The sequence below is a fragment of the Rhincodon typus genome, chromosome 18 (genome assembly GCF_021869965.1).
Source record: "Rhincodon typus isolate 14 chromosome 18, sRhiTyp1.1, whole genome shotgun sequence".
In the NCBI taxonomy this organism is placed as follows: Eukaryota; Metazoa; Chordata; class Chondrichthyes; order Orectolobiformes; family Rhincodontidae; genus Rhincodon; species Rhincodon typus.
Window position 1 is genome coordinate 58,792,980 of NC_063349.1, and position 20,150 is coordinate 58,813,129.

General features: G+C 42.9%; 1 protein-coding gene across 2 annotated transcripts in view; it reads left to right on the forward strand.

Moving 5' to 3' along the window:
• nap1l1 (nucleosome assembly protein 1-like 1) overlaps window positions 1-20,150 on the forward strand; it is a 164,022-nt gene that overhangs the window by 142,825 nt on the left and 1,047 nt on the right. The window lies entirely within an intron of this gene.

Consider the following 20,150-nt stretch of genomic DNA (forward strand, 5'->3'; position numbering starts at 1 on the left):
TTAGTTTACATAGTGGAATGTATCAATACTTTGTGGATTTAGGACAAATGGGACATGGTCTTATTGGAACACACAAGATTCTGAAATGGTTTAACAGGGTAGATCTCAGAGGCTGGTTCCATGGGGTAGTCTAAAACCTGGGTGCACTACGTCAGGATAAGATGTGGGGAAATGTTTTCACTCCTAGGTTGCCCATCTTTGGAATTCCCCACCTGTGAAGGCTCACAATGAATGTATTCAAGGCAGAGGTCAATGGAATTGTGTATACAAAAGAAACAGGGCATATGGGGATAGTATGGGAAAGTGGAATTTAGTTCAGTTTTCACTCGGTCCTACAGCACGGAGAGAGGTCCTTCAGCCCAAACTGGTCTGTGCCAACCAAAATATCCATCCACGCTAACCCCATTTCCCTGCACTTGGCCCATATCCTCCTAAACCTTTCCTATCCATGTATTTGTCCAAATGCCTTTTAAATGTTGTTAATGTACCCGCCTCAACCACTTCTGCTGGCAGCTCATTCCATACGCGTACCACCCTCTGTGTTTTCCCCATGTATTCTTTCCCCTCTTACCTTAAACTGATGCCCTCTAGTCCTCGATTCCCCAACCCTGGGAAAAAGACTGAGTGCATTCACCCTATCCATGCCTTTCATGATCTTGTACATTTCTGTAAGATCCCCCCTCCGTCTCCTATGCTTTAAAGAAAAAGGTCCCAGCTTGTCTAGCCTCTCCCTATAACTCAGTCCCTTGAGTCCTGGCAACATCCTTGTAAATTTCTTCTGCACTCTTGCCAATTTAATAATATCCTTCATATAGCAAGGTGACTAAAATTGAACACAATACTCCATGTATTGCCTCACCAACGTCCTGTACAACTGCAGCATAACTTCCCAACTTCTATACTTATTGCCCTGACTGATGATGGCCAGTGTGCCAAAAGTCGCCTTCACTGCCCTGTCTATCTGTGACTCCACTTTCAGTGAACCGTGCACCTGAACTCTAAGGTCCCTCTGTTCCACTACACTCCTTAAGGCCCTACCATTCACCATGTAAATCTTACCTGGATTTGACTTTCCAAAATGCAACACCTCACACTTATCTATATTAAACTCCATTTGCCATTTCTGAGCACAACCCCAGCTGATCGAGATCCTGCTGCAATTTCTGATAAACTTCCTCACTGTCCACAATATCACCTATTTTATTGTCATCCACAAACTTACTAATCATGCCCTGTACATTCTCATCCAAATAATCGAGATAGATAACAAACAGCAATGGGCCCAGCACTGATCCCCTGAGGCGCACCACTAGTCAAAGGCCTCCAGTCAGACAAGCATCCTTCCACTATTACTCTCTGCCTACTACCGTTAAACCAATTGTGTATCCGATTTGCCAGCTGTTCCTGGATTCCATGTGATCTAACCTTCCAGAGCAGCCTACCATGTGGAACCTTGTCAAAGGCCTCACTGAAATCCATATAGACAATGGCTACCACCCTGCCCTCATCAACCTTCCTGACCACTTCATCAAAGAACTCTAACAAATTTGAGAGGCATGATCTCCCACACACAAAGTCATGCTGACTACTCCTAATCAAACCCTGTCTTTCCAAATGCATGTATATCTTATCCCTCAGAATCTTCTCAAGTAACTTACCTACCACAGATGTTAAGCTCACTGGTCTATAATTCCCAAGTTTTCCTTTGCAGTCCTCCTTGTATAAGGGGGCAACATTCGCTACCCTCCAGTTATCCGGGACCTCACCCATAGTTAACGATGATGCAGATATATCCTCCAGGGTCCCTGCAACTACTTCTCTAGCATCTTGCAGGGTTCTTGGATATATCTGGTCAGGGCCAGGAAATTTATCCACTTTCATACATTCCAATAGTTACAACACCTCTAGTGTGACACGGACTGTCCCCAAGATATCACCACTAACTTTCCCAAGTTTCATATCTTTCTCCACAGTAAACGCGGAGGAGAAATATTCATTAAGGACCTTGCCCATCTCCTGCGGTTCCATACATACGTGCCCATTTTGGTCCTTGATGGGTCCTATTCTCTCTCTAGTTATTCTTTTTCCTTTAATATACTTAAAGAATCTCTTTGTATTCACCCTAATCATCACAGCCAAAGTGATCTTATGGTCCCTTTTTGCCTTCCTGATCTCCTTCTTCAGTAAACTCCTGTATCCCCTATATACCTCCAGAGATTCCCTTGATCCCAGCTGCCTGTTCCTGAGCCATGCCTCCTCCTTTTCTGGTCAAAGCCTCAGCATCTCTCGTCATTGAGGGTTTCCTAAGCCTGCCAACCTTACCCTTCACCTTCACAGGAACATACAGACTTTGAGGTCTAGCTCTCACACTTTTAAAGGCCTTCCACTTGCCAGAGGTCCCTGTGCCTGCAAACAAACTACTCCGTTCAACCCCTACAAGCTCCTGTCTAATTCAGTCAAAATTTGCCTTGCCCCAGTTTAGAACTTAAACCTGTGGACCAGTTTCGTCTTTTATCGTAGCTATTTTAAAATTAATAGAACCTGGGTCACTGGTCCCAAAGTGCTCCCCCACTGTCACCTCCGTCACCTGTCCTGCCTTATTTCCCAAGAGTAGGTTGAATTTTGCCCCTTCCCAAGTAGGTCCCTCTACATACAGCTTGAGGAAACTTTCCTGAACACATTGTACAAGTTCCACTCCACCTAAGCCCTTAACACTAAGGCAGTCCCAGTCTATGTTTGGAAATTTAAAATCCCCCACTATGACAAGCTTATTTCTCCTGCAAGTCCCTGCAATCTCCCTGCATATTTGTTCCTCTAATTCCTGTTGACTATTTGGGGGCCTATAGTACAACCCCAATAACGTCACCATCCCCTTATTTCTTAGCTCCACCCACAAAGCCTCACTGGATGATCCCCCAGTTATTTCATCTCTGACTACTGCTGTGATACTCCCCTTAATCAAAAATGCAACTCCCTCTCCCCTCTTTCCTCCACCTCTGTCCTGCCTAAAGCACCTGAACCCTAACATCTTAAGCTGTGGCATGGTGGTACAGTGGTTAGCATTGCTGCCTTACAGCACCAGGGACCTGAGTTCGATTCTAGCCTTGGGCGACTGTGTGGAGTTTGCAAGTCCTCCCTGTGTCTGCATGGCTTTCCTCCAGGTGCTCCAGTTTCTTCGCACAGTCCAAAGACATGTAGGTTATGTGGATTGGCCATGCTAAATTGCTCATAGTGCCCAGGGTGGGAAATGCAGGGATAGGGTACGGGTGAGTCAGGGTGGGATGCTCTTCAGAGGGTTGGTGTGGACTGAATGACCTGAATGGCCTGTTTCCCCATTGTAGGAATTCTGATTCAGTCCTGGTCTTATTAAATGGTGGAACAGGATTGAGTGGCCTACTCTTGTTCCTATTCTTTAAGTAATCTACTGTGTAAATGGGTCACAGGACCAGAAGCACACTTGCTAACATTTGCATTTAGCAATTGTCCAGTTATGGTGTCAGGATTTTCCAAATACAAATTATTATGGAACATATTCTATATTATGTAAGTATCTTTCACATTCAATGATTCAATACAGACAAGCTGTTTTCCAGTGCATCATGTCACATTTCACAAATGATTGATAAATCCCCTGTCTGTAAGGCAAATTCACATTTTATGCAATGTCTGTATTTTGCATGTAGTATTCCTTTGGTTTTCTGAAATGGAATGTTGTCTCCTTATGGGATATTTATTCATTTATCCATCTGTCATTTTATACAATGGGTCTTCTGGTTCTTAAAGGACAATTTAAGTTATTCTTTCTACAATAAGGACAGCGTAAGATGTTTATGTAAGCTTATTTCTCTATACAATTACATAAACTTATGCAAAATATCCAGCAGAGAAACAGGTTCTTTGGTTCTTCCTGTCCATACTCAATGTTACGCTTCACTCGAGCCTCCTCCCATCCTCCTCCATCTCAGGCCAACGCACTGTTCCCTTCATCCTCTGCCCTTGCAACTATTCGTATCTAACTTCCCTCAAATGCATCAATGTTATTTATCTCAAATACTCATGTGGTACTGAGACCCATATTTTCACTACACTTGGGACTGTACCATATTAGATTTCTTGGTGACTGTTTTCTATTGATGGCTTTAAGCTTCTCCTTCTTCACACCTAGAAGCATTCTGCATCTACTCCAGCAAGACTTTTGTTCTTTTAAAACCTCTATCAGATTAACCATCAGTCTCCTCTTTTTCAAGACAAAGAAGGCTCAGCTGATTGATTCTTTCTTGACCGGTATCATTTCACAATTCAGTGTCATCATTGTAAATCTTCTTTGGACCCTATCCCATGCCCCTTTGTAAGATGGTGACAGGAATAGTGCATAGTACTTTATAGACAGTGTGATCAAGGTCTGAGACACTAATGTTTTATTGATAATTATTTCATTTAGCACGTTGCACTTGTGCAGAAGCTAATCTGTAACAGTTATTTGATGGATATTTCTGCTGTTCTGAGTAGGAGGAAGTTAAATTTATTAAATTTTTCCACTAAATTATAAATTTAATAAGGCCAAGATGGAGGCACAATTTACTGAGAGTTTTAAATGTATTATTAAAATGCATTGACAGCTGTATGTTATCTCTTCCATATATTTTACAAATATTATTATAAGCAAACACAGAAATGCTTAAAAGCACAAAACCTTTCTCTTTATAGATTATCTCAGTATATTCCAAAAATGTATTATTGTATTTCTAAAGCATTCAATTGTCAGTTATTTCCTACAACTTCGTACTTTATTCTGGCGATTATCAAATGAGATGCAAGTTGTTTGTGTGTTTATTCTGAAGCTATTTTTAATTGTGAAATAACCAACATAGTATTATGGCATGAAAAAAAGACATTCTATTTCAAACAAAGTTAACTATTTGTTTTTATAAGATTTGTGACTTCATATACTGGCAATGTTTAATTGTTTGAATTAGCAGTGAATGATGTTGAGAGTTGAACGGTACAACAGTGATCGCATATAATATGGAGAATACAGGTTCAGTGGCTATTCATTTCAATCAAGTTGATTCTTGTCGTGTGCAATCTAACCGCGGTGTTTTACTTACACTACTACAATATCCACTCTCTGTAAAACTGCAACATTTGTGATAGATATGATGCTTTCAGTCTAGTGCAAGTTCTCGCTTTCAAGCACATTTTTGCTGATGTAATTGCATTTCTTCACATGAAAGCAAAGATTTTAATAGTAGCTGGAAGGAAGTGAGAGGATTCAAAACATGAACATTTTAGAGAAATTACATGCTACCCCCAGAAATGCAACACTGCCCTTTTCAATGAAAGGAGTGGAACAATGGGTGCATGGTGGTGACAGGAGATTTACAATGGTAGCTCCTATTTTGATAGTTGGACAAGGAGGGTGGTCTGTGTTTTAATCTCTGGTCAGTGCTGAGATGAGCTACAGGATGAAAGAAAGACTCCATCTCTGGCCTCTTGACACTGCACTGCAAACCTACATTTTACACCCAAATCGCTGGGTATTTTTTAAAATTCATGTAGAGGATGTGGGCGCCACTGGCTGACCCAGCAATTATTGCCCAGGGATTTATCCAGGGATGATCTGCAGAAGGTGATGATGAGTTGCTTTTCTGAGTTGATGCAATCCCTGGTGTCTACGGGCACCCAGAGTGTTTTTAAAGAGGGAATTCCAGGATTTTGACCCAGCGACACTGAAGGAACGGCGATATATTTCCAAGTCAGGATGGTCAGTGGCTTGGAGGGGAACTTGCAGGTGGATCAACTGCCGTTGTCCTTCTAGATGGAAGTGGTTGTGTTTTTGGAAGGTGCTGCCTAAGGATCTTTGGTGAATTTCAATAGTGCATCCTGTACATATACACACTGCCGCTACTGAGCGTCGGTGGTGGAGGGAGTGGACGTGGTTCCAGTCAAGCAGGCTGCTTTGTCCTGGATGGTGTCAAACTTCATGAGTGTTGTTGGAGCTGCACCCATCCAGGCAAGTGGGGAGTATTCCATCACACTCCTGCCTTGTACCTTGTAGTTGGCGGGACAGGCCCTGGGGAGTCAGGAGGTGAGTTATTTGCCGCAGTATTCCCAGCTTCTGGCCTGCTCTTGTAGGCACTGTTAATGTGGTGATTTCATTTGAGTTTCTGGTCAATCGTAACCCCAGGATGTTGGTAGAAGCTAAAATATTATAAACAACTGCAGAAAAAATTCAAAACGTGTAAATGTTTTATTTAGTAATAAAGAAATTTGACATTCCATGATTTTGTAGAAGCTTTTCTAGTGTAGTTAGATGTTTATCCATAAACATGAAGGCAATACAGCATTTAAACCCAGTTACACCTCATTCAACAAAGTGTTAACTCTCTCTTGGCTTTTTAAAGCAAGACCTACAAAACCCCAATGAAAATGTTTGTCAATCACTGATTGTCTTGGCACTGTAGTCTGGAGGCATCTTAGCTTCATCCTTTAGATGAAAATGAATTCATTGACAGAACCTTCAGCATTTTTGCATTAATTTGTATATTCCAAGCTGCCAGTTCTAGGGACTAATGGTGTTAGAAGTGTTGATGGCAAACTTGGATAGTTTCATGATTATTAATTTCCATAAGTCTTATCCTGCTGAAAGTGAGAACTCGATAATCTAAAGGAGTTTTTTATTCATCAATCAGGCATGAGGATTCTGTGTTCAAGTCCTTTCAAGCATCTTTCACCATTGGGGGTTTTCTGAACTTTATATCTGGGTCTACTGTGGACTAATTAGCAAAGATTGATTACAGTGACCCTTAATCCAGGCTGACTGTCCACTTGAGTAATGAGGCAGTGCTGCTCTGTCAGAGGTGCTGTCTTTTGAATAAGATATTAAACTGAGGCCCTGACTGGCTTTATTGGTGGATGTAAATGATCCCATGGCACTATTTTGAAACAGAGCAGGGGAACTATCCTTGGGCCTTCTGATCAATATCCAACCTTCAAACAAAGTGAAGAAAGCAGGTTGTATGGTTATGATCTCTCTGCTGTTTGTAATGTGTAAACAGTGGCTGACATGTTTCCTACAATACAGCAATAACTGCAATGCAAAAGTGCGTCTTTGTCCTTGAAGTGATTTATGACATCTTGAAGTTGTGAAAGGTGATATATAAATGCAAATCTTTTCTTCTTCCTTCTCTTGCATCATACAGAAGTATCCGAAGTAGAAAGGACAATTTCTTTTTGCAGACTTGAGAGCTCACATCCTATTAGCATTTGCTTTCTACCAATGACTGGAAACAACTTTGTGTTGCAGAACTGAACAGCCTTTTAAGCTGCACTTCAGAAAGAAATGTCCATTTGGAGCATGGAGCAAAGAAAGTATTTGTTGTATTTTAGAAAACTGGCTTTAGAGCATGTGACATTTTTGAGGTTGCATAAGATGCAATTTTGAGAATGTAGCAATTCCAAGGCAGCCAGGAATAAATCAGCCTGTTGAGATGTTTGGTTCTGGTGGTTTGGCATTTTGCTGGATTTTGCATGGTGCTGTAATTTCCAGCTCATAAAATGGACACTGACTCCCTGTCTCTCCAAGCAAGGGTTGGGCCAGTTGCTGATTGGAGTGGGGTTTGTCTGCTGCAAAAGGTAGTTTATGGTTTCCATGAATTACAGCCAGTGAGTGAACTCCAGGAGTATTTTTGTTCACTAAACGGAGTCGGAAAGGAAATTTATAACATTCCCTTCATTGCCAAATTGATTTTGCTTTATTGTGTTTTTCATGGAACCATAGAATGAAACAGCACAGGCAGAGGCTATTCAGTCTGTTGTGCTGGTGCCAGCTCTTAATCCCACTTCCTTTTCCCATAGCTCTGTATATTTTCCTTTTTCAATTCTTTTCTCAGTCCATGTTTATCTCTGCAGTGCCTTCGCTTCTTGCTCCCACAAACCATTGCCACCTGAGGATCTATTCTTGTCCCTCCCATTTCTCATTTACATGATTCCCCATGTTGACACTATCCAGAGGCATAGTAAAGGTTTATGTATGTACACAGACAATCTCCAGCTCAACATCATCAGTACCTCCCCCAATTCCTCCACGGCTACTAAAGTCATAGAGTCATACAACATGGAAAGAGACCCTTCAGTTAAGCCAGTCTCTGCTGAACATAATTCCAAAATAAATTAGTCCCACCTGCCTGGTCCTGGCCCATGTCCCTCCAAACCTTTCCTATTCATGTACTTATCCAAATGTCTTTTAAACATTGTAATTGTATCCACATTCACCACTTCCTCTGGAAGTTCATTCCACGCGCAACCCACTCTGTGTTTTTAAAAAAAATTGCCTCTTGTGTCTTTTTTAAATCTCTCTCCTCTAACCTTAATGTGCCCCTAGTCTTAAAATCCCCCATCTTAGGGAAAAGACAGCTATAATTAACTTTATCTAAATCTTTCATTATCTTATAAACTTCTATCGGGCCACCTTTCAACCTCCTACGCTCCAGTGATAAAAGTCCCAGCTGTTATCTATAACTCAAACCTTCCATATCCAACAACATCCTGGTAAATCATTTCTGAGTCCTCTCCTATTGGATGTCTTATTCCCAAACCCAGTACTAGATGAGCAGAAATTTCCTCCAATGAAATATTTGGAAAACGGTAGAGAGAATAGAGTGTACAAGATGATGAGAGGCATAGATAGAGTAGATAGTCAGAAACGTTTTCCCATTTCGGAAATGACTTACGAGGGGGCATAATTTTAAGGTGATTGGAGGAAGGTATAGGGGAGATGTTAGAGGTAGGTTCTTCACACAGAGTGGTGGGCATGTGGAATGCGCTACCGGCAGTGGTAGTGGAGTCAGATACACTAGAGACTTGTAAACGACTCTTGGATAAGCACATGGAGGATAGTAAAACATAGGGTAGTTTGATTTTAGAGTAGGATAATAGGTTGGCACAACATTGTGGGCCAAAGGGCCTGTACTGTGCTGTACTGTTCTATGTTCTAGTATCAGTGTTTTTGGTTCACACTGTCTCTCTCTAGTCCACTCTATTCCTGAGCTATGACTCCATCCCACTCAAACTCGAGATGAATTTCCAACTTTGTTCACGCCTGCACTAAGATGGTCTTTTCTGTCCTCTGTAACATTGCCAGACTTTGTCCCATTCTCAGTTCAGCTGCTGCTGAAATCCTCCTTTGTGCTTTGTTATCTTGAGGGTCAAATATTTTAATACACTCCTATCTGCTCTCCAACATTTCTACCTTCTACAAAATTGAGGTCATCCAAACCTCTGCCCAGGTCTTTCAGCTAAAGACCCCCCCCACCCCTCAACTCTCAGCTGAAACATCTCCACTGGCCTCCCAGTCTAGACATTTCTTGATTTTCAAAATCCTCTTCCTTGTTTTGAAACCATTCTGTGGCCAGGCCCCTCCCTATCTTTGGAATCTCCGCCAGCCCCAGAACCCTCTGTGAAATCTGTGCTCATTTAATTCATTCACTCATTGGACATGGGCATCACTGGCTGGGCCAGCATTTATTGCCTGTCCCTAGTTGCCCCTTGAGAAGGTGGAGGTGAGCTGCCGCCTTGAACTGCTGCATTCCATGTGCTGAACGTTGACCCACAATGCCCTTAGGGAGGCAATTCCAGGATTTTGACCCAGCAACAGTGAAGAAAAGGCAATATATTTCCAAGTCAGTGGAAACAGTGACCAGAATATGATAGAATTCACTCTGCAGTTTGAGGGAGAGAAGCTGGGAAAAGATGTAATGGTATTACAATTGAGTAAAGGTAACTACAAAAATATGAGGGAGGAGCTGGCCGGAGTGAGGTGGACAGACAGGTAGTGTTGAGGAAGCAGGGAGGTAAATGCATTCATTTCAAGAAGACTAGAATACAAGAGCAGGGATGTACTGCTGAGGCTGTATAAGGCTTTGGTCAGACTGCATTTGGAATATTGTGAGCAGTTTTGGTCCCTGTTTCTAAAGAAGGACGTACTAATGTTGGAGGGGTTCAAAGGAGATTTAAGAGAATGAAGGACTTGTCTTATCAGGAGTGGTTGAATTTATAAGGTTGAGGAGGGATCTGATTGAAACTTATAGAATACTGTGAGGCCTGGATAAAATGGACATGGAGAAGATGTTTCCATTAGTAGAAGAGACTAAGACCTGAAGGCACAGCCTCTGAATGAGGAGACCACCTTTTAAAACTGAACTGAGGAGGAATTTCTTCAGCCAGAGGGTGGTGAATCTGTGGAAATCATTGCTGCAGAGGGCTATGGAGGCCAAGTCATTGAGAGTGTTTCAGACAGAGATGGGTAGGTTCTTTATTAGTAAGGGGAATCGAGGATTCTGGGGAGAAGGCAGGAGAATGGAGTTGACAAACATATCAGCCATGATTAAATGGCAGAGCAGACTAGATAGGCCAAATGACCTAATTCAGCTCCTATATCATAGTCTTATGGTGAGTGACTAGGATGGGAACTTGCAGGTGGTGGTGTTTCCATGTATCCGCTGCCCTTGTCCTTCTAGATGGAAGCGATCACAGGCTTGGAAGAAGATTTTCTGAACAAGGGTCCAGACCCGAAACATCAGCTTTCCTGCTCGGCCTGCTGTGTTCATCCAGCTCTCCACCTTGTTATCACAGGTTTGGAAGGTGCTGTCTAAGGAGCTTTGCTGAATTACTGCATGGTACACACTACTGAGCATCAGTGGTGGAGAATCTTAGAATGGCTATAGTGTGAAAGCAGACCAATCAGCCCATCAAATCCACACCGACCATCTGAAGAGTGATCCACCCCCCCCCCTTACCGTATCCCTGTAAACCTGCATTTCCCATGGCCAATCCACCTAACCTGCATATCTTTGTGATTGTGGGAGGAAACCACAGAACATAGAGGGAACCCTGTACAGGCAAAGAGAGAATGTGCAAACTCCACGCAGATAGTCGCCTGCGTGTGGAATCGAACCTGGGTCTCTGGTGCTGTGAGTCAGCAGTGCTAACCACTGAGCCAGGCAGGGAGTGAGTTTTATGGATGCATCTAATCACTTCTCCAAATTCAATTATGGTTCATTCACTATTGAGGGCCATGTTCTCAGTTGTCCACGCCCCAAATATTTGAATCCTCTCACACTCTCAACTTTACGTTCCTCCTTTAAGACACTTCTTAAAACCTCCCTCATTTTCCAAGCCTTGGCCTTTTGACCTAATATCTCACAGGCAACTCAGTGTCTTTGTTTTATTCTGCTCCTGTGAAGCACCTTAGGGATGTTAATGGCACTGTATAAGTATATGTTGGTGGCATTAACTTTTGAGCCTACCTCCACTGTGCTTTCAATATCCCAGGGCAATTCCCTCCTGACTGTATCCCACTGTGCTCCCACCTCTGCTGGGTCTGTCCTGCCCGTGGGACAAGACGTATTCAGGGATGGAGATGGTGGTGTCTAAGACATTGTAAGGTATTACTCTGTGAGTATGACAATGTCAGGCTGTTGTTTGACTAGTCTGTGACACAGTTATCCCAAGTTTCCTCTTTATGTTCTCACTAACAATCTGGGACAAATAAATGTCTTGCTGGGCAGAGGGCAGTCAAGAGCTAACCAAATTGCAGTTGGTCTGGAGTTACACGTAGACCAGACTGGGAAGGACGGTAGATTTCCCTCCCGAAAGGACATTATTACCAGCTGGGTTTGTACAGCAATTGATGATAGTTTCATGGTCATCGTTATTGAGACTAGCTTGGAATTCCTGATTTTCCATCTCTGAACTGAATTTTGGAATTGAATTGAGGTTTTGCAGCTGTCTGTATCATTGTTGATATCCTCACCTCTGGGAGGGCTTTCAGATTGATAACAGTCCCCATGATAACCCCAGCACAACCTTAGCTCCCCCCCACCAGTGTTATGATGGTGTTTGTATGTTTTCTCAACACTGGGTTTGGGGTTCAAGACAGGTTCAGGAGGAGAGGGAAAAAAAGATGAATGATACAGAGCACCTCGTCTCTGAATACTTTCAATTTCATTGCCCCACATTGTCCCAAACTCTTCAGAACCAATGCAATAGTTTTTAACGTGCAATCAGTGCTGTAAAGTAAGAATTAGTCAATTTGTGCACAGCAAGATCCCACAAACAACAATGTAATATTTGCCAGATAATGTGCTTTGGTGTTGTTGTTTCAGGGATAAATGTTGGCCAGATAGCACCACAGGCTGTTTTACCTGAGAAGAAAGATAGGGTACCACCAGAAAAATGTATTTACAAAGGTACATCACTCCGTCAATACTACACACACATACATCCAGCTGGAAGTCTGAGCTGTGGACTTGATCCTGTCACCTCTCACTTGAGGCAAAGGAACTGTCGACTGAGCCAGGGCTGACATCTCGTGGTGTAAAATGATGAAGATGGAATAATGATTAAATGAAGTTTGGATTCTCTAAATTTTCATGTTCTGCCAGTGGGGGTGGAAAGAAATGTAGGACTTACATAGTTCCTTTAATATAGTAAAACTTCTCAAAGTGCTTCACTGGATCATTTTCAAACAAAATTTAAGCCTGGGCACATAAGGAGGTATTACAGCAGGTGATCAAATAGGAGAGCTGTAGGAGGTTCAGGAGGAAATTCTAGAGGTTAAAAACAATTAAAATTGGAATTGCGCAAGACACCAGAGGTAGAGTGAGAGATAGTAGGAACTGCAGCTGCTGGAGAATCCGAGACAACAAGGTGCAGGGCTGGATGAACACAGCAGGCCAAGCAGCATCATAGGAGCAGAGAGGCTGACGTTTCGGGTCTAGACCCTTCTCTGAGGGTTGTAGGGCTGGAAGAGATAGTGAGGGGAATACCATGGAGAGATGTGAAAAATAAAGAAAAGTTTTGTTGTGATAGTCTAGGTCAGCAATGTGTGAATGACTCATACCCGTAATCAGCAGGTCAAGTGTCAAATAAAATCTTCTATCAAAACAAGGCGTCATGCAGCTGCCAAAGCTTTCAATCTTGTTCTATGTTTTGGGAATTCTTTCAGGAAAATGTTCACACCTTCCTGAGAGAAGCCTATGTTGATTTGGTGTCACTGGGTGATAAGGAGGAAAGGAGATTGTAACATCACGAACTTCAAACTTTTGATTGAAATCTGCCGGATCTTCCACTTGGAATTCATCATCAGACTCTCAACTTGCCACACACTGGTTTCATTTTGATCATTCTCCACGGAAATAAAAATGTACAAGAAACTCAGACATTGTAAACACTGCAGAAGGAGGGGAGCTCGCATTAGGTGATGAATGAACTAACTGTACTTGCAGCTCAGACAGGAAACGATCTTGTGTTTGTTTATCCAACAGGATTAAAAATATTAGATTTAGCTTGAACTACTTAGCCTGCAATTGGTCAACACATTTTTTAATGTCAAAGTTATTGCAGCTTCAGAACCATTGCACAGATGTGCTGCAATACCTTCCTGGAATAAATAAGTATTTTATGCATCTATTCACTTTTTATTCTCCCATGGGACAATGGGCATCAGTGGCTAAGCCAGCACTTATTACCCATCCCTTAAGAAGGTGGCAGGAGCTGCCTTCCTGAACTGCTGCAGTCCATGTGCTGTCGGTAGAACCACAATCTTACGAGACTTGTTTTGAAAACAAAAATAATTTATTCTGGTTCGTACTACTGAGACCTTTACACAACCTGAACTTAGCAGAAGAACTTGGTTGTGGGAATGTGGTTAACAGGAATCCGGAATGGATCTAAACCAACTTTCAAATAGGGTTGGATAAAGATTTGCTGAGGCACATTTTCAGACTACTTTCAGAAAAATGTCTGCATCTTCCTGTAAGAAGCCTGTGTTGATGTTGCGAGACTGGGCAGTGAAGGGAGGGTGATTGATAGAGTAATGAGGAGTAGATGGAGTAAGTTAGGATTTGCGTTACGGTTAGGGTTAGGGTTAGGAATGTTGCCACTATGTGACATGGTAAACTGATTTTAGTTTCCAAGACCTCTAAATAGTTGTGGAAATTCTGTTCTGAATTGTTTTGGCTGGACTTGCCTCCAAAGTTCTTCTGTTTTGGAGGTTAGTAATAGATCTGTCCTTCCTCATTCTGGATCATTTATAAAATTTCTTAAATCTTCCTTTCTTTTTAGTGAAGTGTTTTTGTCATCAATTCCTTAACTTAGAGTTTTATGTCTCTTGGATCATGAAGTTGTATATTTGATGACTAGGGGAATTCTTGCTTTAATTTATTTTGTATCAAAAAGTACTGAAACTCCTGCTCCAGTGTCTAACGTGAATTTTGTTTTATGTCTGCACTCAAAATAGTTACATTTGTTCCTATAATTTCTCTCAGGAATGCCACTTCAATATCTTTTACATCTTCAATTTCTTGAATGTTACTTGTTTTGAAGAGTTTCTCTTTTAGTTTACAAACAAAGCTTTTACTGGAACATTCACCTTTTAAAATGTCCCCTCTGTTTATTAGAATGGCATTTTTGCAGGACAATATACACAGCAATGCAGTCAATCCACACCACAGCAAGGACAGGGGGGACATGGTATATGAAGTCTCCTGTCACCTTGAAAAATAGCCTTCTGCCTCCCTGGACAATTGGACGTCCTGCAGTAATGTTAAATGCTCCTTCAATTGCAGAAAGTTAGATAATACCTGTTACTATGACAAGTCGCTCCTGAATTCCCTCGTTTTCAGCGGCAGCAGTGCGAGCCAGAGTGCCGACGGGAAGGTAAGGCGGATTTTGTTTCTCCCTGTATAAAAACTTAACTCGTGCAGCAAGCGGCCCTCTTGTTTTCAGCGGCGGGTGTGTGCAGGAACGCGAGCCAGGAAGAAACAGATAAATTCGGGCATTGGCTAAACCCGAAACACTACACGTGTAGATCTCCCACCCGTCCTCCTCCTCTAACCAAAAAAGACTTGTGGAGGTTCGGTAAGGTAAGGCTTTTTTTCTATTCTTCTGGAAATCTAGAGTAGAGGGAATGGAAGCTAGAGCAGTTGCATGCTCCTCTTGCAGGATGTGGGAGGTAAGGGTCACTGCTGGTGTCCCCTCTGACTTCACCTGCGAAAAGTGCACCCAACTCCAGCTCCTCACAAACTGCGTTAGGGAACTGGAGCTGGATGAACTCCGGATCATTCGGGAGGCTGAGGGGGTGATAGAGAGGAGTTACAGGGAGGTGCTCACACCCAAGGTACAGGAAAAAGGTAGCTGGGTGACTGTCAGGAAGGGGAAAGGGAATAGGCAGACAGTGCAGGGATCCCCTGTGGCCGTTCCCCTCAATAATAAGTATACCGTTTTGGATAGTGTTGGGGGGACGACCTACCAGGGGAAGGCCATAGCGGGCAGGTCTCTGGCACTGAGCCTGACCCTGTGGCACAGAAGGGAAGGGGGGAGAATAGGAGAGCAATTGTAGTGGGGGATTCAATAGTAAGAGGCACAGACAGGTGGTTCTGTGGACGCGATCGAGATGAACGGATGGTATGTTGCCTCCCGGGTGCCAGGGCCCGTGATGTCTCGGATTGTGTCTTCAAGATCCTTAAGGGGGAGGGTGAGCAGCCAGCAGTCATGGTACACATCGGTACCAATGACAGAGGTAGGAAAAGGACACAGAATGTGAAAAACGAGTACAGGGAGTTAGGTTGGAAGCTGAAGTCCAGGACAAACAGGGTAGTTATCTCTGGAATACTACCAGTGCCACGTGATAACAAGGTAAGAAATAGGGAGAGAGTGCAGCTAAACACGTGGCTACAGGGCTGATGTAGGAGGGAGGGCTTCCACTTTGGGGATAATTGGAGCACATTCTGGGGAAGGTGGGACCTGTATACAGTAAGGACGGGTTGCACCTGAACCGGAAGGACACAAATATCCTGGGAGGGAGGTTTGCTAGAGCTGTACGGGATGGTTTAAACTAGTTTGGCAGGGGGTGGGGAACCGGATTTATAATTCAGAGGATGAGGTATTCGGCCTTCCAACAGACACAACAGGGAGTGAGGTTGTGTATAAAGAAATACGGTCGATGGAGCGTAATTGCGGACACCGAGATGGTTTGAAGTGTGTATACTTCAATGCTAGAAGTATCAGAAATAAGGCGGATGAACTTGGACCATGGGTCAGTACTTGGAACTATGATGTTGTGGCCATTACAGAAACTTGGGTAACTCGGGGAGAGGAATGGATGTTGGAAGTTCCGGGATTTAGATGCTTTAATAGAAATAGGGAGGGTGGAAAAAGAGGTGGGGGAGTGGCATTGCTAATCAGGGCTAGTATAAGAACTAGGAGCAGGAGTAGGCCGTCCGGCCCTTCGAGCCTGCTCCGCCATTCAATAAGATCATGGCTGATCTTTTCGTGGACTCAGATCCACTTACCCGCGTTCTCACCATATCCCTTAATTCCTTTATTGTTCAAAAAAAATCTACCTTATCTTTAAAAGTAGAATCAACTACTTCACTGGGCAAGGAATTCCATAGATTAACAAGCCTCTGGGTGAAGAAGTTCCTTCTCAATTCAGTCCTAAATCTGCTCCCTCTAATCTTGAGGCTATGCCCTCTTGTCCTAGTTTCACCTGCCAGTGGAAACATCCTCTCTACTTCTTTCTTACCTACTCCCTTCATAATTTTATATGTTTCTATAAGATCCCCCCTCAATCTTCTGAATTCCAATGAATATAATCCCAATCTACTCAATCTCTCCTCACAAGCCAACCCCCTCAACTCTGGAATCAACCTAGTGAACCTCCTTTGCACCCCCTCCAGTGCCAATACATCCTTTCTCAAGTAAGGAGACCAAAACTGCACACAGTACTCTAGGTGTGGCCTCACCAGCACCTTGTACAGGTGCAACATAACCTCTCTGCTTTTTATTTCAATCCCTTTAGCAATGAAGGACAAAATTCCATTTGCCTTCCTAATTACTTGTTGTACCTGCAGACCTACCTTCTGTGATTCATGCACAAGGACACCCAGGTCCCTCTGCATGGCAGCATGCTGCAACTTTTTACCATTCAAGTAATAATCCTTTTTACTATTCCTCCTACCAAAATGTATGACTTCACATTTATTTACATTGTATTCCATCTGCCAGACCTTTGCCCACTCACTCAATGTATCTATGTTCCTCTGCAAAGTTTCACAGTCCTCTGCACACTTTGCTCTGCCACTCATCTTAGTGTCATCTGCAAACTTTGACACCCTACACGTGGTCCCCAGCTCCAAATCATCTATATAAATTGTAAATAATTGCGGTCCCAACACCGATCCCTGAGGCACACCACTAGTCGCTGACTGCCAGCTAGAATAGCACTCATTTATCCCCACTCTTTGCTTCCTGTTAGTCAACCAATCCTCTATCCATGCTAATACTTTACCCTTAATGCCATGCATCCTTATCTTATGCAGTAGCCTCTTGTGCGGCACCTTGTCGAAGGCCTTTTGGAAGTCTAGGTACACCACATCCACTAGGTCTCCATTGTTCACCTCGCTCATAACGTCTTCATAGAATTCGAAAAGATTTGTCAAGCATGACCTGCCCTTCATGGACCAATGCTGCGTCTGCCCAACGAGACAATTTCTATCAAGATGCCTTGCTATTTCTTCCTTGATAATAGACTCAAGCATCTTCCCCACTACAGAGGTTAAGCTAACCGGTCTATAATTCCCCATCTTTTGTCTACTTCCCTTTTTAAACAGTGGCGTCACATTTGCTGTTTTCCAATCTGCTGGGACTGCCCCAGAGTCCAGCGAATTTGGGAAAATTACCGCCAGTGCACTTGCTATTTCTCCTGCCATCTCTTTTAGTACCCTGGGATGCATTCCATCAGGGCCAGGAGACTTATCAATCCTTAGCTCCATTAGCTTGCCCAACACTACCTCTTCCGTAATAATGATTGTTTCCAGGTCCTCACCTACCTTCGTCTCTTTGTCAATTACTGGCATGTTATTAGTGTCCTCCACTGTGAAGACCGATACAAAATACCTGTTCAATGCCTCGGCCATTTCATCATATCCCATAACTAAATTCCCCTTCTCGTGCTCTAAAGGGCCAATGTTTACTCTAGCCACTCTTTTTTGTTTTATATATTTATAGAAACTTTTGCTATCTGTCTTTATATTCTGTGCTAGTTTTTTTTCTCATGTTTAATCTTACTTTTCTTTATAGCTCTTTTTGTGGCTTTCTGTTGACCTTTAAAGTTTTCCCAATCTTCTAGTTTCATGCTGTTTTTGGCCACTTTGTATGCCTTCTCTTTCAATTTGATAGCCTCCCTTATTTCTTTAGACACCCATGGCAGATTACCCCTTTTCTTACTGTCCTTCCTTTTCACTGGAATATACTTTTGCTAAGCACTTTGAAAAATTGCTTTGAAAGTCCTCCACTGCTCGTCAACTGTCCCACCATAAAATCATTGTTTCCAGTCTACTTTAGCCAAGTCCTCCCTCATTCTATTGTAGTTCCCCTTGTTCAAGCACAGGACCCTGGTATTGGATTTTATCTTCACACTCTCCATCTGTATTCTAAATTCAACCATACTGTGATCACTCCTTCCAAGAGGATCCCTAACTATGAGGTTATTAATTATTCCTGTCTCATTACACAGGACCAGATCTAGGATAGCTTGCTCCCTCGTTGGTTCCATTACATACTGTTCAAGAAAACTATCACGGATACACTCAATGAACTCCTCCTCAAGGCTACCCTGACCAAGCTGGTTCGACCAATCTACATGTAGGTTAAAATCCCCCATGATAATTGCCGTACCATTTTTACAGGCATTAGTTATTTCTTTGTTTATTGCCTGGCCCAATGTGATATTATTTGGTGGCCTATAGACTATGCCTATCAGTGACTTTTTCCTCTTTGAATTTGTAATTTCCACCCAAATGGATTCAACCTCATTCTCCATAGAACCTATATCGTCTCTCAGCACCGCCCTGATGGCGTCCTTGAATATCAGAGCTCCACCACCTCCCTTACCTTCCTGTCTGTCCTTCCGAATAGTCTGGTACCCTTGGATATTTAACTCCCAGTCGTGACCATCCTGTAACCATGTCTCCGTAATGGCTACCAAATCATATTCATTCGCGATGATTTGTGCCATTAACTCATCAACCTTGTTACGAATGCTACGAGCATTCAGGTAAAGTGCCTTTACGCTAGCTTTCTTACCCTCATGATTTCCAACATCTCTAATAATATCTCCTGAGTTATCCTTCCTTTTTTTTTTGCAGCTACTGAAAGGCATTTCGAGAATGATATGTCTACAGAGTCAGTTTGGGTTGAGGTCAGGAAAAAAGAAAGGAGCAGTCACTTTGCTGGGGATTTTTTTTACAGACCCCCTAATAGTTGCAGAGAAGTGGAGGAGCGGATTGGGAAGCATGTACTGGAAAGGTGCAGAAGTCACAGGGCTGTAGTCATGGGTGACTTCAACTTTCCAAATATTGATTGGAAACTTTTTAGTTGTAATAGTTTAGATGGAACGGATTTTGTCTCGTGCGTTCAGGAAGGATTCCTGACACAGTATTGTAGATAGACCAACACGAGGAGAGGCCACTTTGGATTTGGTGCTTGGCAATGAACCGGGCCAAGTGTTAGACCTGTTAGTAGGAGAGGATTTTGGCGGTAGTGATCATAACTCTGTTACTTTTACAATAGTCATGGAAAAGGACAGGTACATACAGCAGGGTAAGGTTTATAATTGGGGGAAGGGTAATTATAATTCTGTTAGGCAAGAAGTGGGTAACATAAAATGGGAACAGATGCTGTCAGGGAAGAGCACTATAGAAATGTGGAGATTGTTTAAGGAATGCATACTGTGTGTGCTCGATATGTTTGTCCCTAGCAGGCAGAAAAGATGCGGTCGAGTGAGGGAGCCATGGTTCTCGAGAGAGGTCGAACGACTGGTTAAGAGGAAGAAGAAGGCTTATGTAAGGTTTAGGAAAAGAGGAACGGAAAGGGCTCTAAAGGGATACAAGTTAGCCAGGAAGGAGCTGAAGAAAGGGCTTAGGAGAGCTATAAGGGGGCATGAGAAAACCTTGGCGGATAGGATCAAGGAAAACTCTAAAGCTTTTTACACGTATGTGCAGAACAAGAGGTTAGAACCAGGAAAGGAGAGGTCACCCTGTTGGGAGTTTTCTATAGGCCTCCGAAAAGTTCCAGAGATGCAGAGGAAA